Source organism: Hippopotamus amphibius, chromosome 8, assembly GCF_030028045.1.
Source record: "Hippopotamus amphibius kiboko isolate mHipAmp2 chromosome 8, mHipAmp2.hap2, whole genome shotgun sequence".
NCBI classification, from domain to species: domain Eukaryota; kingdom Metazoa; phylum Chordata; class Mammalia; order Artiodactyla; family Hippopotamidae; genus Hippopotamus; species Hippopotamus amphibius.
This window is the reverse complement of record NC_080193.1, coordinates 84489054-84516267: the sequence shown is the minus strand read 5'-3', so window position 1 is coordinate 84516267 and position 27214 is coordinate 84489054. Positions and strand designations below refer to the sequence as shown.

General features: G+C 37.6%; 1 protein-coding gene across 4 annotated transcripts in view; it reads left to right on the top strand.

Annotated features, from left to right (window-relative positions):
- ACSL3 (acyl-CoA synthetase long chain family member 3) overlaps positions 1 to 27214 on the top strand; it is an 86439-nt gene that overhangs the window by 2101 nt on the left and 57124 nt on the right. For 2 of the 4 annotated variants that reach the window (XR_009055087.1, XM_057745515.1), the window contains exon 2: positions 22126 to 22183. The exons of 1 other annotated variant lie outside the window; for it this stretch is intronic. The gene's annotated coding sequence lies outside the window, so the exon portion shown is untranslated. Of the gene's footprint in view, positions 1 to 18379; positions 18524 to 22125; positions 22184 to 27214 lie in introns of all 4 variants that reach the window. One more of the 4 variants, XM_057745516.1, reaches the window with a different exon arrangement.

Here is a 27214-nt window from a genome sequence, read left to right as displayed (position 1 = left end):
GGAAGAGTAGTGTGTGAATAAATATAGATAGAGGATTGTGATTTAGATGGAAATCTAGTCTAGGGAGGTTTTTTTTTAAGTGGAGGGTTTTTTTTTTAAAGTGGTGGGTGACCAGTAGTGCTTGTTGACTAGACCGCATACTATATATATATATTTTTAAACATTTTTCTTTTGGGATGATTTTAGATTTATGGAAAAGTTGCAAATATGGAGCATTCTTGTATACCATAGGCCAGCTCCCCTGCTCTTTTATTAACGTGTCTCCTAACCTTGGTTCGTTTATCAAAACAAGAAATTAATATTGATACTATACTCTTAACCAAACTATAGACTTTATTCAGAGATCACCAATTTTTCCATTAATGCCCTTTTTTCTGTTCTAGGATTGAGTCCATGATACCAGCTAGCATTTTGCATTCATGTTATTTTAGTCTGCTCTAATATTAAATACTGATTTTAAAATTTATGTTTTATGAGTTTACTTTTAATAACTTGTAGTAAGTGGTATGGAACACTAAAATAAATATACGAATATGTAAAATAAACTATATTATGTATCATTTTCCAGTCATGCCAGTTTTGTGGAAATTAAGATTGCCCAGTATCAAAATGGTAGAAAGAAGATTTATCAGACTTAAAATTCAGAATCTGGAAGGGGAACATTTTCACTGGCATCTTTTGACCTCTCAAATTCCTTTTATTTAGTTTTACTTACAGATATTACAATATAGGTTATTACAAGATGTTGGGTATAATTCCCTTTGTTACACAGTGAATCCTTGTTGCTTGTCTATTTTATGTATAATAGTGTGTGTCTGTTAATCCCATACTTCTCATTTGTCCCTCCCCTCCCCCTCTCCCCTTTGGTGGCCAAAAGTTTGTTTTCTGTGTCTGTCAGTCTGTTTGTTTTGTGTATATATTTATCCATTTGTATTGTATTTTAGATTCCACATACAAGTGATATCATATATTTGTCTTTCTCTGTCTGACTTGTTTCACTAAGCTTAATATTCTCTACGTCCGTCCATGTTGCTGCAGATGGCAGTATTTCATTCTTTTTTATGGCTTAGTAATATTATAAACATACACATACACACACACATATCACATCTTCTTAAGCCAGTTGTCTGTTGATGGGCACTTGCTTACTTCCAGGTCTTGGCTGTTGTAAATAGTGCTGCTAATATACATTTACCCAAATGTTCATTTTGAATTAGAGTTTTTATCTTTTCTGGAGTGGAATTGCTGGATCATATGGTAATTCTATTTTTAGTCTTTTAAAGTACCTGCATACTGTTTTCCGTAGTGGCTGCACCAAATTACATTCCCACCAACAGTATGTGTGTGTGTGGAGGGGGGGGGCGGTTTCCCTTTCTCTTTCAGCATTTATTATTTGTAGACTTTCTGATGGTAGCCATTCTGACAGGTGTGAGGTGATACCTCATGGTTTTGGTTTGCATTTTTCTCATAATTAGTGATGTTGAGCATCTTTTCATGTGCCTGTTAGCCATCTGTATGTCTTCTTTGGAGAAATGTGTATTTAGCTCTTCTGTCCATTTTTCGATTGGGTTGTTTGTTTTTTTGATATTGGGTTGTGTGAGCTGTTTATATGTTTTGAATATTAACCATTTGTCAGTCGTATCATTTGCAAATATTTCTCTCGTAGGTTATCTTTTCATTTTGTTTATGATTTCCTTTGCTGTGCAAAACTTTTAAGTTTGATAGGGTCTCATTTGTTTATTTTTGCTTTTATTTCACTTACCTTAGGAGACTGATTTGAGAAAATATTGCTACAGTTTACGTCAAAGAATGTTTTGCCTGTGTTCTCTTCTAGGAGTTTTGTGGTGTCATGTCTTTGGAGTTTATTTTTGTATATGGTTTGAGGGAATGTTCAAATTTTGTTTTGCATGTAGCTTTCTAGCTTTCCCAACACCACTTGTTGAAGAGACTGTCTTCTGGGGAGATTTTTGAATTGATATGGTGAGATATTACTGGATGACAGTCTTGCATTCTGAGGCTATAATTAAATGTACATAAAGCAAAAGTTTAACTTTTGAGCAACAATATTCTTTTAATGTCAGTGTCTCTTCCTACCCAGAATGTCACTCTAACTCACATTGCAAGATATGAAAATGAGAGAGGGAGTTTTTTTACGAAGTCATTCTACCTGCCTTTAGGGTACTTAAAAGCTTAAATATTCCTGTAATACTTAAACTTTCCCCTTTCAAATGAACAGTTGGGAAGCAAGAAACTTTATGCGAGATTTGGACTTGAGCATGGGATTTGGATGTTTTCAGAAAAGCTTAGGCCAAAAAAAGGTGACAGTTTTTTCTAACTTTAGATAAGTAACATTATAATTATCAAAAGTACCCGATGTAGTTTACAGAGTGATTTAACTTAAAATTCTCACCTCTTAGGAGACAAATGATGACATGATTTGGGAAATATAAGCCGTTAAATGTGTGACTATTTCAGTTGAACATGCATTAAGCCAATACAAATAATTCATTGCAGTACATTTACTGAATGCCATTTTCATGCAAAGTACTGTGCTTGGTGTACCATGTGGAATAAATAAAAAGATGAACTTGTAAAGTCATTGCTTTCAAGGAGATTTCAATTTAATGAATACTAATACTCTGATTAAACTTTTTTTCCTTTTTAAAGTACTATCATATTAGCTTATTTGATTCTCTTAAGAGCTTTATATCATTAGCAGATATATTGAGAAAATGGAGATTTAGAGGCAAAATTGCCAGACATGGTGATTAGTAGTAGTAGCTGGGTTGGTAGGAGATGTCGAGTGATTACTAGTTTAGTATTTTGGCGCTATCATTGTAGAGATGATGGGTGAGATTGCCTGTGGAGAGACTAGAAGGAGAACAGGAAGAGGCCAGGGATAGAGTTGGGTATAGGAGGCTGGGCTTGCAAAGGAGACTGGAGTAGTGGGCAGGGAGGGGAGAGGACAGCCAGAAGCAGGTGTCTTTGCTGCCAAGGAGGAAGCAGTCAATACTGTGGAATGCTCTTGTGAGGAAAATTGAGTACCATCTGTTGGATTTAGCAACTCGGAGGTCATGGGTGACGATGGCAGGAGATATTGATGTGGTGGTAGGGGTGGGGTGGGGAGCAGAAGTAAGTGGAAGGTGGGGAAAGTGGATACAGCAGGAATAGGAAACTGCTTCCAAGAGTTATGATTTTTTAGCATGTTTAAATGCTGATGGGAAGGTGTCTGTTGAGAGGGAGAGGTTGAATATAGATGATGAAAGTGTTAGTTGTTTGTGCAAATTCCTGAGAAGATGGGAGGGCATGGGATCCAAAGCAAGTGAGGCTTGTGCCTTAGCTGGGAGGAGGGACCCCTCCTTTTGTAACAGAAAATGGGCCTGTAACCACCTGACAAGAGTCTGTACCTTATTAGGGAGCCCTGAGCAATTTCCAGAGAGTTGCCAAGAACTGTTGAATTCTTAAAAATCAGCCCAGTTTTTGCTGACTCATGACATAGTCTTTTTTTAGAAAACCTCACTACAAAGCATTATGTGAAATTGATTTAACATATGAATTAATCTTGATTTTTATCCACCTTAATATGGTATATACTTTCATCAGACTTTTGATTATAGTTTCTTTTTTGAAAAAGGAGACATTATAAACATTAAACCTTGTGATTTCTTCCCTATGTGCTATTTTTAGTTTCATTATAAAAATTTTCAGACTGCTTGTTTTCTTGACATTTTAAGTGTTTAAATTCTTTTTATTCAAAATTTTAACTTCTGTTTTTACTGAAATATGTTTACTTCTCATGTTTCCCATTTTTGAGAAATAAAGAATTGTTGGATGATTCGGTGGGCTTAACTGATCTGCTAATTTTGTTTGGAACTGAAGATACCTAAATAACCAATATTTTGGATAAATTGCCTCCAGCTATAGTTTTCTACTTGTTTGTGAAGGTATGATGAGGATATATAGGGGCATTGATTTATTCTCTCATGTATTTAGTGCATATCTTGCAAGACACTGGGAATTTGAAAATGATTGAGTTTGTGCTCTCAAAGAGCTCAGGATTCATGAAAGGAAATGTATGAACATTATGTGGTGTAAGGGAAGAAGGTATAAGAGCAGGTGTATTACTGTGTGATATAGCTCATACAGACAGAACAGGGCAGGAAAAAGGGGAGACTTTACAGGAGGTGGTAGCCCAGGTTTCTACAGTGAACTGGACTTTTTGCCAAGTGAACAGGGGAGCCAGGGAATAGAATGTTTCACATTGAATTTGTACCAGGTATGTGTGTCCACAGATAGGTACACATTGGAGATGTTATAACAATACCAAAGAATATTTTTAGAAAAATGAAAAGCTTATCTTGCTATAAAAAGCTGCCCATTTGTCTGTCGTGCTTTGGTCAGCTTTTCTATCCCCTATTTAATTTGGAAGGTAGTCACACTTAGATAATATTTTTCAGATAAAAGCCTGGTTTTTCTTTTTCTAAACTAATGGTCTTTGGAGTAAGGATAATAGCCAGTACCTTTACAGTACTTCCTCTGGCCAGGTGCTGTTTTAATTTTATTCTCAATTTTATGAGAGAGGTTTTTTATCATTCTTATTTAACAGGTGAGGAAATCGAGGCACGGGGAACTTAAGTGACTTGCCCAAGTGTATACTGTACCTCATCCCAGGCAGTTAGGTTCCAGAGTCCATGTTCTTAGCCCAGGTGCTGCACCTCCTCTCTTGGGTGACAGTTTGACTTGAAGTTCATGTATACCTCTGAAGGCATGATTATATCTGCGAGGGAGCTGTGGTGAAGTTTTAAAACATTTTATCTATTTGTATTACACATAACCTCCCCCTCCCCCCTACACACACACACACACACACACACGCACGCGCGCACACACACACACACACACACACACCCTGTTTTTACAGAGGGAAATGTGAGGAGTAACAAACTACATTGAGAGAATTTAACTAAAATTTTCTTGTACTTGAACATGAATACACAGGATACATTCTCCTTTAACATTCTTACACAGGAATTACTAACATTGCTCTTTTAGCATTTTTTGGATCAGGAATATAAAGCAATTTTGGGTGCTATAATCTGCTGATTCCATTTTCTTCCTTTTTTTTCTTTTAAAAAAGAAAAAGGAGACCTACTTACTGTTTGTCTGAGAAATATTTCATAATATTTGATCTGGTTAAAGAAACCCACTTCCATCCCCCAAATCCTCCAGCTAACCACTGATCTGAATTTGGTGTTCATTATTCGAATGTAGTGCTCGCAGCTTTACTACACATGTATGTATCCTTAAACAGTGTACAGTATTGTTTCATGTATTTTTAAACTTGATATAGATGGTGTTGTAGGTATTCTTTTGCAGCATACTTTTTTCTTTAGTCAGATATCACTTAATTAGTGTGGTTTCATCAATTGAGTTTCATCAATGTGGATACATGTCAGTTTAGCTCATTTATTTTAATTAACCTTGCTTTACTTTCATTTTTATTTTTTTCTTAGTAGATAATTTTGCAGATATATATCTAATATTATTTCATTTTTAATACCATAAATGACTGTAGGGATAATTCACATGTGTCCTTCCTTTTGGGAAGGTTTTATAAATCTACTTTTGATTTAGTCAGTTCCGTATTTGAGTGCTTAAGAGCTTTCCTCTAAAATGTGCTTTTGTAATTTTGGAGGGTAGGAACATGGACTTGGAGTTGTTTCCTTGGTATTGAATTCTGGCTCTGCTTATTAGCTGTGTGATCTTTGGCAGCTTATTTAACCTCTCTGTGCCTCAGTTTCTTCTATAAACAAGAGATAAGAAAATCTGCTATATATTATTGTTAGGATTTATATAAGTTACTGGCACATAGTCAGCACTCAATAAATATTAACTACTTTATTTATTTTTAGAACATACAGTATTTTCTCAGTTTGTCCACTCACTTTTTATTCTTGCCTTAGTTTTGAAGCAGCGTTATCATGTTTATGTTGACAGATATACTTCAAGGAAATGTATTATAACCTCGGTTAATGGAGATTGGGAAGAGATAATTGTAAATAGTAAACTGAACTGAGGAACATTAAGTAGATTTTGTTATATTTTGACATCAATAATTTAGGATTTACCTTGTGCATTAGTTTTTTGGAAATGTATCTAAAGCACCTTGAAAGTAGATTGACATGGTGTATTTCTCATTCAGATAACTTAAGAATCTCCTTATTAGTTTTTTTTTTTAATTTTTAAGAACTTTTATTGAGATACAATTGACATACAATAAATGGCATATATTTAAAGTGTACAATTTGATTTTTTTTCTTATTGGTAATGTATATATGGCAATCCCAATCTCCCAATTCATCCCACCCCCCGCCCCGCTTTCCCCACTTGGTGCCCATATGTTTTTTCTCTCCATCTGTGTCTCTGTTTCTGCCTTGCAGACCGGTTGATTTGTACCATTTTTCTATATTTCGCATATATGTGTTAATATATGATACTTGTTTTTCTCTTTCTGACTCACTTCACTCTGTATGACAGTCTCTAGGTCCATCCATGTCTCTGCAAATGTCCACACTTTGTTCCTTTTTACAGCTGAGTAATATTCCATTGTATATATGTACCACATCTTTATCCATTCATCTGTTGATAGACATTTAGGTTGCTGTTGTAAACAGTGCTGCAATGAACATTGGAGTGCATGTGTCTTTTTGAATTATGGTGTTCTCTGGGTATATGCCCAGGAGTGGGATTGCTGGGTCATATGGTAACTCTGTTTTCAGTTTTGCAAGGAACCTCCATACTGTTCCCCATAGTGGCTGTATCAATTTACATTCCCATCAACAGTGCAAGAGGGTTCCCTTTTCTCCACACCCTCTCCAGCATTTACTCTTTGTTGATTTTCTGATGATGCCCATTCTAACTGGTGTGAGGTGATACCTCATTGTAGTTTTGATTTGCCTTTCTCTAATAATTCGTGATGTTGAGCAGCTTTTCATGTGCCTCTTGGCCATCTGTATGTCTCCTTTGGAGAAATACCTGTTTAGGTCTTCTGCGCATTTTTTGATTGGGTTGTCTGTTTTTTTGATATTGAGTTGCATGAACTGTCTGTATATTTTGGAGATTAATCCTTTGTCTGTTGATTCTTTTGCAAATATTTTCTCCCATTCTCTGGGTTGTCTTTTCGTCTTGCTTATAGTTTCCTTTGCTGTGCAGAAGCTTTGAAATTTCATTAGGTCTCGTTTATTTTTGTTTTTATTTCCATTACTCTAGGAGGTGTGTCAAAAAAGATCTTGCTGTGATTTATGTCGAAGAGTGTTCTTCCTATGTTTTGCTCTAGGAGTTTTATAGTGTCTGGCCTTCCATTTAGGTCTTTAATCCATTTTGAGTTTATTTTTGTGTATGGTTTTAAGGAGTGTTCTAATTTCATTCTTTTACATGTACCTGTCCAGTTTTCCCAGCACCACTTATTGAAGAAGCTGTCCTTTCTCCATTGTATATCCTTGCCTCCTTTGTCATAGATTAGTTGACTGTAGTTTATCCCTGGGCTTTCTATCCTGTTCCATTGATCTATATTTCTGTTTTTGTGCCAGTACCATACTGTCTTGATTACTGTAGCTTTGTAGTATAGTCTGAAGTCAGGGAGTTGGATTCCTCCAGCTCCATTTTTTTCCCTAAGATTGCTTTGGCTATTCGGGGTCTTTTGTGTCTCCACACAAATTTTAGGATTTTTTGTTCTAGTTCTGTAAAAAATGCCATTGGTAATTTGATAGGGATTGCGTTGAATCTGTAGGTTGCTTTGGGTAGTATAGTCATTTTCATGATGTTGAGGAATCTGCTTATTAGTTTTAAACACCTTTTGTAATATGACGTTGATAATGATTCAGGTAGCGTTTCTAAATATATTGTCTTATGTTATCAGTTTTGTGTTGAGTGGAGAAGGAATCATTGCCATATATGTGTGTAAAACTTGCTGTGTAAATTTGACCTGGTTCCTTAACCTTTCTTAGCCTTCTATTTCAATTTCTGTAACATAAAGATGTTAATTCCTACTTTACAGCGTTATCACAGGGATTGAGGGAGACAACAGATAGTAGTTTAGGGTACACAGTTGACCCCCTCTGTTAGTTGCTTTCTTATTTCTCTGCCTCCCTGTATCTTCTCTTCTTTTTCTGCTTTCTTTCTTCTCTATTCTTCTTTTGTTCCTCTTCCCTCCTTTCTCTGTCCTTTCATTGATATATAAAAATCTGCACATATTTAATATATACAATTGGAGTTTGGACATGCATACACCTGTGCAGCTATCACCACAATCAAGGTAATAGACATATTCATCACCTCCAAAAGTTTCCTTGTGCCTCTTTGTTTCTTGTTTTTGTTGTGTTTTGGTTTTTTTTTTGTTCTTTAGAAGTAGTTTTTTGGTAAGAAGTAACAAGTTATTCTGAATCCAGCATGTGAGCAAACCCATCATATAAGTAAAAAGCATACATCATTTAAAGGGGACTGGAAATACTAATTCCTTAAGGATGAGAGTTTTCAAGCTGTCTGAAGACACGTGAAGGATGTGGTTAATGTTGAGTGAGCAGTACAGAGGTCAGAGAGGTCATATTGGCCAGGGCAAATGAGACAGAGATTGGATTAGAAAAAACAGTTGAGTTTGAGGTAGACCTTCTCGAATGGGGATGTCCAGGGCAGTTGGGGAATAGCCAGTATTGACAAATAAAATTGAGGCATTGACTGTTCTGGGAACTAGAGCAGCTGGGAGGAGAAGTCACATCCCTGGGAGAAGCAAAAACACCAGAGACTTGGAGGACAAAGACAATTAAGACCTTGCCTAAGACTCGCTTATTTATTGATTCCGTCAACTCAGGAAGTACAGTTGACCTTTGAACAAGGTGGGTTTGAACTGTGAGGTGCCGAGACCAGCTCGGCGACTCGAGGCGAGTGACGGGTGCCGCAAGCTTGAAGAAGACACAGACACAGACTGAAGAGAAAAGTGGGACCGGGGGGCTCAAGACCTCTCGGATCAAGAGCCCTGCTGACTCATCCCAGGTTGCTTTTATTGAGTTCCTGGGCTAACATTCTCAGGTTACACTCATAAACAATCAAAGGCCTCACATGACTGAGGCAATTATCTTTGTTTACTTCCTGGGTCCGAGTTGAGCAGGTGTGGATCTGAGCTGGGGGTGGAGAGCAAAACAGCCCTGGGGGCAGGAGACCTCTCTCAGATATTAGGGGGTCTGTGCCCCACCCCTGTTGGCCCCTCTGCGACTGTGCCTGTCTTAGGTTGTTCCTCCCTTGAGGAATCTTACCCGTCTCTGGCTAACCAGTCATCCTCCAGGGCCAAACAGGGTGATATAAGGAAGGCTCTATGCACCACCCCTGTTGGCCCCTCTACGGCTGTGCCTGTCTTAGGTTGTTCCTCCTCTGAGGAATCTTACCCGTCTTTGGCTAACCAGCCATCCTTCAGGACCAAACAGGGTGATATTAGTCTCCACGCCCCGCACCCTCAGCTCCTCCACTGCTCAAGCAGGACATTCTGAATCCCATCGCTCGGCCCACATACTTTAACATTTTCAAGGTTTCAGAAAGGTTCCCGAATGTCTTCCCACAGTGAGGGTCCGCTTACTTGTGGATTTTTTTTCCCCCCACTAAATGTGTACTGCAGCACTACACAATTCAAGGTTGTTTGAGTCCCTGGATGTAGAACTGCAGGTGTGCAGGGCAGACTATAAAATTATGTGTGAATTTTTGACTGTTTGGAGGATTGGTGCCCCTAAACCCGGTGTTGTTCAAGGGTCAGCTCTAATTGTTGAATGAATGGAAGGTAGTAGGAGTAGGAAGGGAGACTGGGCAGCCAGCAAGTGAAGAGAACCGTATGGGCTCTGAGTTGTTACAGGAGGAGCGTTTAGGGTCTGGCCCGAGTTGTTTCTGACCCTGCTACTTGACTGTCAGTGCGGCACTGCCCACACCATTGAGCCTTTGTGCAGCTCAGTTTCCTTGTCTGTGAACCTTTCTTGCTCAACGCTCTTGTGAGCTGCTTCTCCATCAGTGCTCTTTGTCTTTTACCTCCCTTTCCACCTCTTTCTTCTACTTGGATCAGGACTTTTTTATATTCCTGCCATATTTCTTTCCTAGACTTCTTTGAAACTTTATCAGTTAGCTTTGTGTATTTCCACCTGTGTGTTTATTTATGTGTTTACTACTTGTAATTCACTGGGATATTTGCATGGGTTTTATTAGCTACTAACTACACTGACTGTTGCATAGATCTTAACCTTTTGAGTATTATTTTCTAAGTTGGTATTGTAAGCATAAAACAGTTCATTTTTCTGCATTGCTGTTTCTGGGTTATAAAATATTCAGTGTCGTTTTGGCCAGAATTATGAAAAGTTCCTACTTCAACCAGAAAAGTTTCTTATTTTTACTTATTTTACTTTCATTAGAATTGAAGTGATCCTCATTCTGGACCTTGACTTTGGCTTTTTTTTTTTTCTGTAACATTAAAACAATCAGAAATCTTTCTCTTCCCTTTGGAAACTGACTTGATCTCTGAACTTATTACCTCCTGTTTGGGGAAAGGTTGGGATAGTTGAGTTCTTTCTCAAAGTGAAGTAAGGACTTTATTTTAGTTCCGTAGAAAACCAGAATGAACCAGAATGAATTGATCTTAGAAGTGTACTTGATAGTTATATGTAAAGAGAATTGACATTAATTGCAGTTATACCACATGGACCATAATACACAGAATTATTATTTTTTATATATTATATTCCCAATGAATACTTCCCTAAGTCATTTTCCTTTTGTACTGCAGCTTTCCATATTGCTTGTGTGTTAGACTCTAAGAAATTGTATTCATCGTTGACTCTGAAACTAGGCCTGACTTTAGACTGATGCCTGTTTAGACTCTCCTGCATAGTGCCTGCATAGTATTCTCCTTAGAGATTCAAAATGTTTAGTTGGTATATCACTTTCTGAGGCATGAAAAGAATACCTGTTTTCTCCAACAACAGCTTGAGGTGGGAGGGTTGCGAGACGTAGTGGCTGGTTGGGAGTGAGGTGTAAGGTTGGAGAGGGAGCTCATGGGACCCCAAGTATAAGATTGGCGTGGTGGAGAGGAGCTTTATGCCCACATTGTTACTTGAATTCTCAAATCTGATTCCACCTGATTCTGAATTTGCAACCACAGCAAATTACATAACCTCCAAGCGTCAGTTTCTTTAGGATAAGGATGGGCTGTCTTGCAGTGTACATGTGCTCTGGGGTGTTCATGCAAGCCATCTTTGTGGTACTGGAAGGAAATGTTAGAATTTTTAGAAAATTTCCATATTTTATTCATGATTTGTAGTGTTGATGCTATGCTAGAACAATAACACATTGCACACTATTAAAGATACACATGTTTGGAATGCCAACAATTTTATCAAAAGGGGCTTGTTTTGATCCTTAAAGTTTAGAGACCATGAGCTAGTAGATAGAAGCTAGGTCCATCTTTGGAGGCTTATTATTTTGGGGGGCAGCATTATAGATGAATTTGGGATGGGGTTGAAGAACTTGGGTTATTTGGCTCTGGGAAATGAATTGAAGGGTATTGGATTTAGGGGAGCATGTCTGTGCAAGTTCGTTTGAAAAATGGTAGGCAAAAAAAAAAAAAAAAAAAAAAAAAAAGGGCTTCCTAGGTGGCGCAGTGGTTAAGAATCCGCCTGCCAATGCAGAGGTCACGGGTTCGATCCCAGCTCCAGGAAGATCCCACATGCCACGGAGCAACTAAGCCTGTGTGCCAAAAAAAAAAAAAAAAAAAAAAGAAAAATGGTAGGCATAGTAAATCTGGCATGTGCAGTGATTTGAGTTACTTTGTGAACATTTTAAACTATATTCTTATACTATCTCATGTGTTAGAAGATTATGTGGTAGAAATTTGGATGGGGCATAACCCAGAAAAGTGAGTCAGTGTTAGGGAACTGTTCTTGATATGAATGGGTAGTTTACCCACAGATAACTGAGAGTTGGTTGTATGTCTGTTTAACTTAATGTTTGTTTGTATTGTATGATGCCAGAGAACAGACATGTTAAGTATAGGTGATTAGTTACAGTTTTGTGTTTCCTGTCATTAGTTTCAAATTGCTTTATTTACTATTTTTTTCTTTTTAGATAAGTCTAAAACATAATGTGTTTCTTTTGGGCTTCTTTAAGGGAGGGTAGCTGTTTAGTGAAGGAAGTACACATCTCTGAGGACAGGGATATTTGTGTTTTATTCACTGATGCATACCCAGTGCCCAGCATATAGAAGATACTCATATTTATTGATAGAATCAATCTTTGCATCCCTGTCACCTAGCACAACAATGGACATGAGATACTCAGTAAGTGTTTATTAAATTGAATTGAAAGATTTGACCGTAATACCAGAAAAATTTTGGAAGGCCAAAAACCTGACATTAAAATGACCAGTGTATAGTTATTAGTGGGAGCTCAGGAATTCTGAAAGAGTAGACTTGCTTTTGATATGCATTTGAATAGCTCACTGGTTGAGTACGGATATGATTTAAAATTATGTGATGAAGAAGGCAAGAAAGTGTGATGGATTGTCTCAGGCCAGGTCAGCTGCTTATTTATTGTACTTTAATAGCATAACCATTTGTAGTCTTTGACACTCCTGACAGTTGACCCTTATGTCTACCTTTGGCCTCTAGGACACTGCTCTTAGTTTCTTTACCCTTCTAGCTGGCTTTTATAATATCTGCTTTTAATCCTTTTATCTTATAACTGAGCATACTATTTTTGAGGGATTCCATTAGAGTTTCGCCTCTAATATGGTTAGAGTCCGTGATGATGCTAAAGTCTATGTCTTCAGCTCTGTCTGGAGGCCCAGTCTTGTATTGTGAATATCTTTTCTGGCCATTTCTACACATTTAATATCCTACCCTATACTCATGTACTCATATGTATGTGCTCTTCCTCCTGTATTCCTTGTATCTATTGCAGGTTATCCAACATTCTAGAAATGTTGACTTTCATCCTCAAAGATTAATCTTCACATCTCACCACATCCTATTGGTTTTACCTCAGAAAGTCTCTCCAGTTGGTCCTCTGCTTCTTCATCTACTGCCCCAAACCCTGGACCTCAGCATCCTTCACTTGGGCTATTGTAATAACTACATACCTGGAATCCTTTCTGGTTTGTTTTCTTTGTTGACCCAAGAAATCATTCTGAAAAAACTAATTTGGTTAAGTGCCTTGTTGATTAAAACCTATGTCTGCAACATGTTTCTCTATTCCATTTTCATTTCTAATTTCCCCCCGTTTCCTGTGTTCCAGCTATCTCAAGCTATTTGTGATTCCTTCTTCTCTGCCCCTTCATGGCTCTGTGTGTTAGGCAGGAGTGGAGGGAGGAATTGGAGCATAGAGGGATTGATTCGGCTCTCATCTGTGGGACCAAGGAGGACTTCACATAGAGGCTTCAACTGAATCTTGAAGAATGAGTTTACTTTGACAGTCCTTTTAGCTTCTTTTTAATTCTGTTGAATTCTTTTAATTCAATCCCAGTTCCAGGTTCTAGAGAGAATATTATTGAACCAACACATCCATACTTTCGTTGTAGGCCCCACTGGTCATACTGGATCCCTGTTGATGCCTGTGTTTGCCATAGTCAGTTGGGGGTAGAGATGGAAGTGAAGTGGGATAGTTCAAACAAAACCAGTGCTTCTCTCCCCAGCAGAGTTGTAGGCCAGGCTGTGTGGGCTGTGTAGACTACCGTGATAGCACTGGAGATGGTTTTATAATCAGAAAAAGGACTTAGGAACAAATCCTTTTTGGGACACAGGAGCTGTGGAAGAGAGTTATTGCTAGGCTGATAGTTTATTTCAGGGATGTGTTCCTCATCTTTCTAGGACTCACATTCAGCCATTGGCTCAATTCTGGTTTTTCTTTGATGCTGTTTAATTTATTGAATAATCTATCCTTCACTCATTGATCTGAAATGCCACCATCATTAAGTGTAAATGTCCCATGACTATTTCTGGTTTTCACAATTCTGTACCAGAACAGTTAGTGTTAATTTTGGCATCTAATAGGCTGATATGCACTAAATATTCTTGTTTTCAAATTTTATTAGCTAATCTTAAAGTTTTCTTCTAGATAAACTTTGGAATTCATATATCAAGTAGCCATAAAAAAATTGACAATCAAGAAAGTCCTAGTAGGATTTTGATTGGGATTGCATAGGTTAATTTTGGTGGCGTTATAGTTATCCTTTTTACCTAGGACCTAGTCTGTCTTTCCATATATGCAAGTCTTTTAGCATCTCTCAGTAGTATTTTCTATAGAAATATATATATATATGTGTATATATATATATAAAATCTTTTCCCTTTTAATTTTCTAACTGGCTATTACTAGTATATAGGAAAACAGTTGGTTTTTGTTATCTACCTACTACCCAGATATCTTAGTGAACTTTCTCTCTGGTTGGATAATTTTCGTGATTCTTTTGGATTTTCTTGTCAGGCGTTAATTATTTGCAAACAATGATTGTTTTGTCTCTCCTTTTCCAGTATTCCTACTCCTTATTTCTTTTTTTCATCATTGCATTGGCTAGACTGCAGTGCTGTCCATAAGAAATGCAATTAGAGCCACAAATGTGAACCATATCTGTAGTAGTTTAAATTTCTAGTAGACATCTTAAATAAACAGGTAACTGTTATATATTTTACTTAATCCAATATATTCAACATATAATCAATATAAAAATTATTAATGAAATGTTTTACATTTTTTTCATACTAAGTCTTTGTAAGTCCATGTATATTTTACATTTAGAGCACATCTCAATTTGGACAGGCCACACTTCAAGTGTTTAGTAGCTTCATGTGGCTGATGGGTACAAAGCTAGAGCCTTCTTAACAGTGTAAAATAATTATGGTCATAACTGGCCTCCTTGTCTTAATTCCTGACTTTAATGGAAATTTGAGTATGGTGTTTGCCATTGGTTTCTGATATGCTTTTATTAAGTTGAAGTTTTCTTTTGTTTCTGAGTAAGAAGTTCCTTTTAATAACTGATGGTGATGGGAAAATTGGACAGCCACATGCTAAAGAATACAACTGGACCCACTATTTTATACCATAAACAAAAAATTAACTCAAAATGGATTAAAGAATTGAGTATAAGACCTGGAACCATAAATTTCCTTGAAGAAAACATAGGTGGTAAGCTCCTTGACATAAGTCTTGGTGATGATTTGTTGAATCTGCCACCAAAAACAAAATCAACAAAAGCGAAAATAAACAGGTGGGACTACATTAAAGTAAAAAGCCTTTGCACAGCAAGGGAAACATCAACAAAAACGTCAGCCTACTGAATGGGAGAAAATATTTGCAAATCATCTATCTGATGGGGAGCTGATATCTAAAATATATAAAGAACTGATACAACTGAATAGCAAAAACCAAACAAAAAACAAAACAACCACAAAAACTGATTGAAAAATGGGCAAAAGATCCAAGTAGATATTTTTCCAGACATACAGATATGTGAAAAAATGCTCTATATCATCAGTCATCAGGGAATTGCACATCAGAGCCACAGTGAGATATTACCTCATACCCATTAGAATGACTTTTACCAAAAAGATAAGAAATAGCAATGTTGGCAAGGATGTGGAGAAAAGGGAACCCTTGTGCACGATTGGTGGGGAGGTAAATCAGTGCATCCAGTATGGAAAACAGTATGGAAGTTCCTCAAAAAATTGAGAATGGAACTACCATATATAATTCAGCAGTTCCACTCCTGGGTATTTATCTGAAGAAAATGAAAGCACGAATTCAAAAAGATATATGCATCCATATGTTCATTGCAACACTATTTATAATAGCCAAGATATGGAAACAACTTAGGTGCCTTTCATGGATGAATGGATGAAGAAGATGTATATATACACAATGGAATATTACTTAGGCATTAAAAAGAATGAAATATTGCCATTTTTGACAACATGTCTGGACCTTGAGGGCATTATACCAAATGAAATAACTCAGAGAAGGATAGATACCGTGTGATTTCTCTTGTATGTGGAATCTTAAAACAAACACACATAAAACCTTTTTTTTAAAAGAATTTTTATTGTGATACAGTTAACATACAATAAACTGCATGTATTTAGAGTGTACAATTTGGTATCCCAGTCTCCCAATTCATTCCCCCCCAACCCTCCCAAACAAACATAAAACCTAATAAGCTCATAGATACAGAGAATAGTTTGGTAGCAGGTCAGGGGTAGGAGAAATTAGTGAGACGTGTTTGGCAAAAGTTAATATTTATTTTTCTTAAATACTTTAAAAAGATATGCTGATATGATTACACCTTTCTCTCTCACTTTTTAAACTGTTAATATAAATAATGATAATAATAGAGTTCTGTGGTATAATACAAGAAATACACAGTATATGGTTTTTGTCCCCACTCTTGGCACAGAGTTCCTGAGATGCTTGGAATTTCCTGATTGTTGTGGAGTATCTTTTGTTATTCGTAAAAGCTCCTTGGATCACACCTGAGTTTATTCTAATGAAGTGACTGAGGATGGGGTCCCTAGAGCACCTCAGGGTGGGGCTGGTCACCAGAAAGACCAAGTGATTAGAGGGATTGAGCTTTCAGCCCTACTCACCGACCTCCTGCAAGGAGTGAGGGGGCCAGAGACTAAGCTCTATAAAAACTCGAACAAGGGAATATTCAGTAAGCTTCCAGTATGGTGGACATCTCTGTCCAGGTGCTGGGGAAGCTCTGCTGCATCCCCTTCTCCCCATCCCTTGCCCTATACATCTCTTCCATTTGTCTGTTTCCGAGTTGTATCCTTTATAATAAACTGATAAACATAAGTAAAGAGTGTTCCTGAGTTCTGCGAGCCATCCTAGCAAATTAGTGAACCTTAGGAGAGGTTTGTGGGAATCTCTATTTATAGCTGGCCGGAGACTTACAACTACCAAGTAGGGAACAGTCTTGTGGGGCTGACCCCTTTACTTAACCTGTGGGATGTAGCTCTTGTGAAATAGATTATAAAACTTAGACAAATTCTGGCTTAAAAAATTATCGCTAACTCATATCAAAGGAGTATATGCACATGATAGAAGACTTTTAAAGTAATATCTTCGAGTGTGTTTGTGGAATTAAATTTTCTGAGTCCCTGCATGTCTGAAAATGTCTTTATTCTACCTGCAGTTGATCAGGAATTTAGCTGGAAGTAGAATTCTGGATTAAAATTTCCCTCAGAACTCTGAAGGCATTGCTCATAGCCTTCTAGGGTCCAGTATTGCGGAGACATCTGCTGCCAGTATGATTCTTATTCCTTTCTAGGAAGGGTGACTGTACATCCTGGTTTGTCTGTAACAGCTTCAGATTTATTTTACAATAATACATGCTTTTACTCTCAGAAGTATCCTTCTTTGTTGACTAATTATAGAATCATCTTATTTGTAAGTAACCTGGTTTTTGTTTTTTTTGGGAAGCTTTTAGGGTCTTCTTATACCTGGTGCTTTGAGAATTGATAAGGCTGTGTCTAGAGTTATTTTACTCCTGCATTCATCCGCTCAGTACTCAGCAGGCCCTTTCAGTTTGAAGACTAGTGTTCACCAGCTCTGGGATATTTTATTGCAGAAAGCTTCAGTAATTTCTGCCTCTTCATTCTTTGTTCTTTCTTTCTAAAACTCCTTTTAGTGGAACTTGGTCTTTTGAATTAATTTGACACCTAATTAAAAACAAACAAACATTCTTTTTAATCTTCTGTTCTCTGCTTCATTGCTTTTGTTTTCCTTTCTGGGAAAATATTCCCAACATCATTTTCTAATACATCTGTTGACTCTTTAATTTGTTGTTGTTAACTTCCAAGAGCTTTTTCTTATTTTTAGTCCTTCTGTATACCATCCTATTCTTGTTCCATCAACAAGATAGGTCTCTCTTATTCCTTTGAGAATATTAATTACGTATACATATTTAAAGTGTTTCCTCTGTTTCCTACATTGTCTATTTCCATTTTGTGCCCCCTGCCCTGTTTTTGTTTTCATCTCTCATTGTGATTTTTTTTTCCCTGAAATATCTGGTGATCTAGAGCTTTATCTTCTGTTTTTGGTTCTGATGTATCTTCCTGTTTCTAGTTTTTTTCCATCAATAAATTCTCGACATGGGCACTAGATTTAACATTTCGAAGCACATCTGATTATGCCGTTCTCCTGCATAAAAATCTGAATGACTTTTCAGAGATCTGGATAATGTCTTAGCACTTAGTGTGGCACACTGGACAATGGTAGGTGAGGTACAGTGTTTGTTTCCCAGAGCTGCTGTCACACCACAATTTTGGTGGCTTAAAAACAATAGGAATTTATTCTCTTATAGTTAATAGAGGCCAAAAGTTTGAATCAGCATTACTGGGCTGAAATCAAGGTGTTGCCAGGGCTGGGCTCCCTCCAGCGGCTCGCTGTTCTCGCCTCTTGAGCTTCTGTGACTGTTACGGTCCGTGGCACTGCTCCAGGCTTCCAGGTGAGCATCTTTAACTTCACTGTATGTGTCAAATCTACTGTCTCTCTCTTACAGGGACACTTGTGTTGGCATTTAGGGCCCCCTGGATAATCTAGGATTGTCTCCCCATCTCAAAAGCCTTAATTTAATAACACCTGCAAGACCCATTTTCCAAATAAGGTAATATTTACAGGTTCCAGGGATTAAGGGCTGATAACCTTTGAGGTCGCTAATCAGCCTATGACAGATACTTAGAGTTTTCTTTTTCTTTTCATTTCCCTTTTCTTTTCCTTTTCCTTCCCTTCCCTCCTCTCTCCTCCCCTCCCCTCCCCTCTCCTTTCCTTTCCTTTGTCTTCCTTTCCCTCCCTTCCTCCTCTTTCTTTCTTCCACATATTTATTAATTTGGCTGCACTGGGTCTCAGTTGCAGCATGCAGAATCTTTGTTGCTGCATGCTGGCTCTTAGTTGTGGCATACAGGATCTCGTTCCCTGACCAGGGAATTGAACCTGGGCCCCCTATATTGGGAGTGCTGAGTCTTAACCCCTGGACCACCAGGGAAGTCCCTAGAATTTTCTTAAATTGCCCTTTTCTTGAATACCTCTGCTTTTGTAAATACTGTTACTGCCTGCAGTTTCTTCTCTTTTTGTCTACTTGGCCCAAAATGTATGGATCAGTAAATCTTTGTTGAGGAGATTCAGCATTTGTTGAGGGTCAGTTGAATACTAGGACTTGTCATGTTAGACTGTTTAATTAACAAAACAAGGTAAAGTAAGTGTGCACCTGTGTCAGAGCTTCTCTAGGACAAATTTCTCAGAAGGGATTTGCTAAATCATAGAATTCACATTTTAACTTTTGCTGCCAAATTGTTCTCCAGAGTAGCTGCACTTCCCCCTATCATGCCAAGAACTATCTTGTTTCCTATATCCTTGCCAATACTTGTTTTTTTTTTTTAACTTTTTATATTATATTGGAATGTAGCCCATTAACAATGTTGTAATAGTTTCAGGTGCACAGTCCATTCTTCCCCAAACTCCCCTCCCAACCGGGCTGCCACATAATGTTGAGCAGAGTTCCCTGTGCTATACAGTAGGTCCTTGTTGGTTATCCATTTTAAACATAGCAGTGTGTACTTCCCAAACTCCCTGACTATCACTTCCTCTCATCCTTCCCCCATCCCAAGTGTAAGTTCATCCTCTAAGTCTGTGAGTCTGTTTCTGTTTTGTAAATAAGTTCATTTATATCATATCTTTTTATCACACGATATTTCTTTCTCTGTCTGACTGACTTCACTCAGTATGACAGTCTCTAAGTCCATCCATGTTGCTGCAGATGGCTTTATTTCATTCTTTTCAATTCCTCACCAATATTTGTGATTTTTTTCATTAAAAAAATTTGATAGGGGAAAATTATATTGTTTTACTTTGCATTTCCTTGACAACTGGTGATGTTGACCCTTTTTTTCATAGTTAATAGACATTTGGATTTTTTCTGTGAATATACATAACCTATTTTTCTATTGTCACCTTTTATTTATAGAAATTCTACAAATATGGACGTGAATTGTTCATGTGTTTTTGCTGTCTTCATTTACATATGAGAAAACTGGCACAAGAAATAAGTAAATTGATAAGATCTCCCTCGCATGGACAGTTGGATAGATGGATGAATAAATGAATGAAAGTGTCTAGAATCATAGCTAATAAAAAACAGAGCAGGGATTTTGGACCCAGATATATCTGGTTGGAAGGCCTGCCCTTTTTAAAGTGTATTTGGCTGCCTTAAAGTGAATGAGGAGATTAATAATGAGACAGTGGTGTGCTAAATTTTGATTCAAAATACTTACTGTTAGCTCTACTATGAGTTTGGGCTGATGTTAATATATTTTTTTAATTGACTTTAATGACAGTTAACCTGTCTGCTTTGGATGTGATTAAGAAAATTATTGAGCTAATGTATGAAAGTATTGTATATACATGAAAAACTATTATAAATCTTACTAATTCTCCTTGACTATCATAACGAGTGAAACAACTCAATATGCTTTATAAAAGCTTTGGATATATCTTTTTTTAAAAAAAAGATTTTGTTTTTTAAGAGCAGTTTCAAGTTCATGACAGAATTGAGCAGAGGGTAGAGAAATTTCCCATATATCACCTGTCCTCTCATATGCACAGCCTCCCCCACTATCAATATCCTGAACCAGAGTGGTACATTTATTACACTCGATGAACCTACATTGAGCTGTCATTATCACACAGACTCCTTGGTTTACATTAGAGGTCACACTTGATATTGTACGTTCCATGAATTTTGACAAATATGTAATGTCGTGTATCTGCCCTTCTATTGATAGCATCATATGGAGTAGTTCCATTGCTCTGAAAATCCTCTCTGCTCTATCCATTCATTCCTCCTTCCTCCTTAGCCCATGGCAACCTTTTGCTGTCTTAGCAGTCCCAATACTGTCTCAATAGCTTTGCCTTCTCCAGAATGTCATATAGTTGGAATCATATAGTATGTAAATTTTCAAATTAACTTCTTTCACTTAGTAATCTCATTTTGAGTTTCCTCAGTGTCTTTTCATGGCTTAATAACTCATTTCTTTTTAGTGCTGAATGATATTCCATTGCCTGGATATAGCAGTTATACATTCACTTGGCGAAGGACATCTTCGTTACTTCCAAGTTTTGGCATTTACAAATAAAGCTGCTGTAAACAGTTGTGCGCAGTGTTTTTTTTTTTTTTGTCTAGACAAAAATTTTCAACTCATTTGAGTAAATATCAAGGAGCTCAATCTCAGGATCATATGGTAAGAGTATGTTTAGTTTTGCAAGAAACTGCTGGGACTTCCCTGGTGGCGCTGTGGTTAAGAATCTGCCTGCCAGGGGCTTCCTAGGTGGCGCAGTGGTTAAGAATCCGCCTGCCAATGCAGAAGTCATGGGTTTGATCCCAGCTCCAGGAAGATCCCACATGCCGCGGAGCAACTAAGCCCGTGTGCCAAAAAAAAAAAAAAAAAAAAAAAAAAAAAAAGAATCTGCCTGCCAATGCAGGGGAAACCGGTTTGATCCCTGGGCCGGGAAGATCCCACATGCCATGGAGCAGCTGAGCCCGTGTGCTACAGCTACTGAAGCCCGAGTGCGTACAGCCCATGCTCCACAACATGAGAAGCCTGCACACCGCAACGAAGAGTAGCCCCCGCTCGCCACAACTAGAGGAAGTCCGTGCGCTGCACTGAAGACCCAACGCACACAATCAATCAATCAATAAAAGTGATTAAGATGATAAATTAAAAAAACCTGCCAAACTGTCATCCAAAGTGGCTGTACTATTTTGAATTCCCACCAGCAATGAATGAGAGTTCCTGTTGCTCTGCATTCTTGTAGCATTTGGTGATGTTAGTATTTAGCAATAGGTGTAGTGGCATATATAATATGCTTTTTTGGTAAAAGTTTAAATGATAAAAATGTCATTTGCTAGTATGATAAATGATGTTTCCAGAAAAACTCAGAAATTTTTCTGTGAGGTTTGGAGATAGAAGTATCTCCAGGAAAAGGTCACATTTGGCTCTGTGATTAACCAGACGAGGAGTAGTAATGCTTGTCTTCATGTGTTTGTTTTGACAGGTATTGAAACAAAGGCACATATCTTGAAGGCCCTAGCACCTCCTACCATTGTCAACTGGTAAAATGTTTAATTTTTTTAACTACAAAATTTCTGTTAGGGGTAAAACATATTAAGTTAAAACCAAGTGTGAGTAAACTGAGAAGGAAAAGATTGTTTTCGTTCCACTTTGCGATTGATTGTAGAATTATGAAAGTTATGAGAAGGTAGCTTTTATACTAATTTTAATTCCATCTAAGCCCATTGGAATATTAAGCCATGTTCAGCAATATTATTTAACTGTCCTTTCCTCAATTTGAATTTCATTAAGTATATCTGCAAGAGTTTGAACTCAGTATCCTCTTTATTTTGCAGAATTTAACATGAATTAGACTGGTAGTACCATTTTAACATGTGATGGTCATTTAAAATTTCTTACTGGACATTTTAACAGAAATTGTGGGTTGAAGGCCAGGGAAACAGCAGTGGATTTTTTTATTAAGCTATAGCAAGATCTGCCCGTTAATTAGTTGTCATGGGGTAAAATGTAACATAGTTTTATTCTTTTCTCACTGTGACTTCTGAAGTGAATTAGTTTGTGAAATTTTGGGGTGAGAATTTAAGGAGCAGATGTTCTGAGAAGTGAAAGTAAAATTGGATACAAATGTTATAAGAAAGAGTCCCCGTTGATCAAGTGCTTTGAGAATATAAGAACGATAAGCATTTTGTCTACTAGAACCATGGGTGTTGACTTTCACTTTCTGTTTCGGAAGATCATTTCAAAACCTTTGCCCACATCCGTTGAGTTTACTAACTTTGTTTTCTGCTGATTTTAAGAAATTACACAAAGAATGTTTGTTATTAAAAACTGTAAACAGTAAGGAGTGTGTAAGTGAAAGAGAAACTTCCCTATCCCCTGATTCTTTTGCTAGAGGTTACTCCTTACCAATTTGGAGTGTGTCCTTCCAGGCTTTTTATGTGTGTATCCAAAATTACCATCTTTTAATGAAGCAGGTATGATGGAGAATGCAATATATTGTACCTTGCCCGTTGATGTGCCTTCTCTTTTTTTTTTTTTTGGCTGCTTTGGGTCTTTGTTGCTGTGCGTAGGCTTTCTCTAGTTATGGCGAGTGGGGGCTACTCTTCACTCTTTGTTGTGGTGCTCCGGTTTCTCATTGCGGTGGCTTCTCTTGTTGTGGAGCATGGGCTGTAGGCACACGGGCTTCGGTAGTTGCAGCACTCAGGCTCAGTAGTTGTGGTGCACGGGCTTAGTTGCTCTGTGGCATGTGGGATCTTCCCAGACCAGGGATTGAACCCGTGTCCCCTGCATTGGCAGGCAGATTCTTTTCTTTTTTTTAATTAATTAATTTATTATTTTTATTGGCTGTGTTGGGTCTTTTTTGCTGTACGCGGGCTTTCTTTTTAGTTGCGGTGAGTGGGGGCTACTCTTCTTTGTGGCGTGCAGGCTCCTCATTGCCGTGGCTTCTCTTGTTGCACAGCACGGGCTCTAGGTGTGTGGGCTTCAGTAATTGCAGCACATGGGCTCAATAGTTGTGGCTCACGGGCTCTAAAGCGCAAGCTCAGTAGTTGTGGCACACGGGCTTAGTTGCTCCGTGGCATGTGGAATCTTCCTGGAGCAGGGATCGAACCTGTGTCCCCTGCATTGGCAGGTGGATTCTCAACCACTGTGCCACCTAGGAAGCCCGGCAGGCAGATTCTTAACCACTGTGCCACCAGGGAAGTCCCCTTCACTTTACTTTAAACATTTCTTTGCCTACATCTTCTTGAGTGATAATATACTTGGCTAAATGAAGAATGCTTTGAAGTGACTGAATATATTGGAACAGTATTTTCTCTAAAAATATCTTTTGGCGATTAAAAAAGAAGGGAAATTCTTTGGAAACCCCAAACTTGAAATTTCTAGCTAAGAAATGATCAACAGAGTTTAGATTTATAATAAAATTGAAATTGCAAAGTTAATTTACTGTGTATTGAGCAGTGGGTATTAAGTAGTAAAGCATTTATATAAATGACTGCCCTTAATATTGCCTTTATTGGGGTAGAGAAGGAAGTGGTTTTGGAATTTTAGTCCATCTGCTTAGGGTAGGGGAGGGAGACAGTGTATGGAGAAAAAAGTGCTATGGCAAGGTGACAAAGATAACTTTGTCTCTTGTAATTTTGCCTAGACTTGATCAGGTACCCAAAAGGGGAAAGGAAATTCATCATTTTATATAGGTTAACTGTATTGTGAAGGTAATGGAATTTCATGAACTATTTGGGAAACCCAGTGTCTTAAATTCTAAAACTTAGAACCCCATCTCTTCACATTTGGGAACTTCTCACATTCAGAAGTTCTGTGACTTAAGAAATAATGTAAAAATTGACCTGATTCACATGTGTGTATGTCCTTTGTGTAGTTGTTAGGTTGAAGCATTTAAAACTAAGAAATCTGGAGAAGCAGATTTTTGATTAGAGTTTCATCTAAATGCTATTTATTAGTAGTCTCCCTAAAAATGACATGTAGGATTTGAAAGAGAGCCCTGCAAATATGATTGTATGTGAGTAAATTTAGATTCGTTATCATTGCTATTCAGTAGTGTCTTACATCTGTTACAGGTTCACAGCAAATTGATTACTCTGGATGTTCAGTTATTTTAATTAAAAAAAAAGGGAGATTCTATCCATGATTCTAGTCATTCATAATTATGTTATGGAGTAGACAAATTTTGATGGCCTTCAGGATTTAGTCACTCACTTGGTCCAGTATTCCATGTTTGAAAGGTAGCAGAAAGTGTTACTTGTGTGTATGGTTGTGCAATAGAGAGAAATTCAGAATATTTTCATTGGTGTGTGAAGATGATTTAGATTAGAAGTTTGGGAGGAAATGGGGACAGCAGCAGGGCTGCTACTCCCTTGACCTAACACGAAAAGGTTTCTAGAGTCAGGCCAAATATTTCTCATAGCTATTGAAGGTGGATTCCTTTTTCTTACAACTTCTGTTTTTAAAACACAATGTAGTTTTTGAACATTTATGGAAAAGCCACGGAGGCCAGAGGTGCATAGGAGAATGGAGGAGAGGAGTGGGAAGACAGCTCTTTATCTTAGTAGCTTTGATTTTGATTTTTTTTTTTTGAAAGGAAAGATTGCTTTATTCAGGAGGCTGGCAACCTGGGAGAAGGTGGACTCACGTCAAAGAACCAATTCTATAAAGATTCTGCTTGACCAGGAAAGTTTTAAGTGGGAGAAAGGGGAAGTTAATCACAGGTAATCATTAGCGGAGGGGGTCAGAGTCTTTGTTATCTTCCACTGTGTGCAGACTTCCTTCCGATTGACTGGTGGTGAGGTAACAGGGTGGTGTGTTAGAAATCTTGTGCTCAGCCTGAAGTTACTTTCCTCTACCTGGGTGGGGGCCTTAGTTCCTACAGAAGAACTCAAAGGTATGGTTACATATATTCCTTGAGGAGGAACCAGGGTTCTACCTCATCCTGAACTATTGTTTCTTTTAGTAGCTTTGATTTTGAAACCTGTTCTTTATTAGTGGTAAAATAATTGAGAATTTATGGAAGAAAGAAATTATTTTATGTAAATTAAAAAAGGAAAAAAAATCATATGAATAAAACAGTAAAAGACTAAGTATTGACTAAAGGAAGTAGTTCCATGTTTAAACCTTATTCTTAACTATCTTTCAGATAGTATAAATAATGAAGTTGATGTGACATTGTGATATAGGCTATTCATCCAGTTATATGTATTTCCACAGTGTACTTATAACTTCTAATTTTATTTTGCTTTTCCTTAAGTTTGTTTTTAACTGATATGCCAGGATATAGATAAGAAGGGATTTTGCGGTAAGGAGGCAAATAGAGAAAAGGAAATATCTAAAGAATCTTACTTGAACAATTTATAAATCCTTGAAATTGAAAGAATAGGTATAAAGTCAGATTGGATAGTTTTCAGTAGACTTTACATTGCAAAATTATTCTAGCATTTTATTTTATTCTTTTTTTCTATAAACATTTAAAAATTATCTTAGGTTAAATTATCTTGAAAATCTTAATTTAGACACTTGACTCTCTTTATATCTGTAAAGGCTAAACTTACCTGAAGAGCTTTTTTTCCTCAGACATGCATACTTTGCTCATGATAAGCACATTTACTTTTGCTGACATACTTCATTCGTTTGGAACTGTTTTATTAAGCCTTTGAATTTTCTTTAATTTTATTTTAAATTTTACTCTAGGGAAGAAAATAGGTAAGTTCAGAAGGGAAATTGTTAATCCAGCTAAATCAACCTTCACTTAAAAATTAGGCCATCTGGGGAATTCTCTGGCAGTCCAGTGGTTAGGACTGTGCGCCTTCACTGCAGACGGCCTGAGTTTGATCCCTGGTCGGGGAACACAAGCTGTGTGATGTGGCAAAAAAAAAAAAAAAAAAAAAAAGCCATCTGCTTACTATCCTAGGTATAGGTTCATGTAATACTAAATATAGCACTTAGAGGGATTGAGTTGGAATTGTAAAGACCATTAAGTACCAGTCAGCCCAGCTGATGTCATTGTATAATTTAATAGTTCATGTTCTCCTGAAATGTTTATATAGTTGGCCCTCATTAGCCTTTTTAAAAAAAAATTATTTATCTATTTATTGGCTGTGTTGGGTCTTCGTTGCTGCACGCAGGCTTTCTCTAGTTGCGTTGACTAGGAAGCCCCTCATTAGCCATTTTGTGAGAGATATCTGGAATAAATAAGGAATAGTACTGGGGCTTCCCTGGTGGTGCTGTGGTTAAGAATCTTCCTGCCAATGTGGGGGACACAGGTTTGATCCCTGAGCTGGGAAGATCCCACATGCCACAGAGCAGCTAAGCCCGTGCGCCACAACTACTCAGCCTGTGCTCTAGAGCCCACAAGCCACAACTATGGAGCCCATGTGCTGCAGCAACTGGAAGACCACGTGCCTAGAGCCTGTGCTCCACAACACAAGAAGCCACTGCAATGAGAAGACTGAGCACCGCAACGAAGAGTAGCCCCCGCTCTCCACAACTAGAGAAAGCTCCTGTGCAGCAGTGAAGACCCAACACAGCTAAAAATAAATAAATAAATAAATAAATAAATAAAT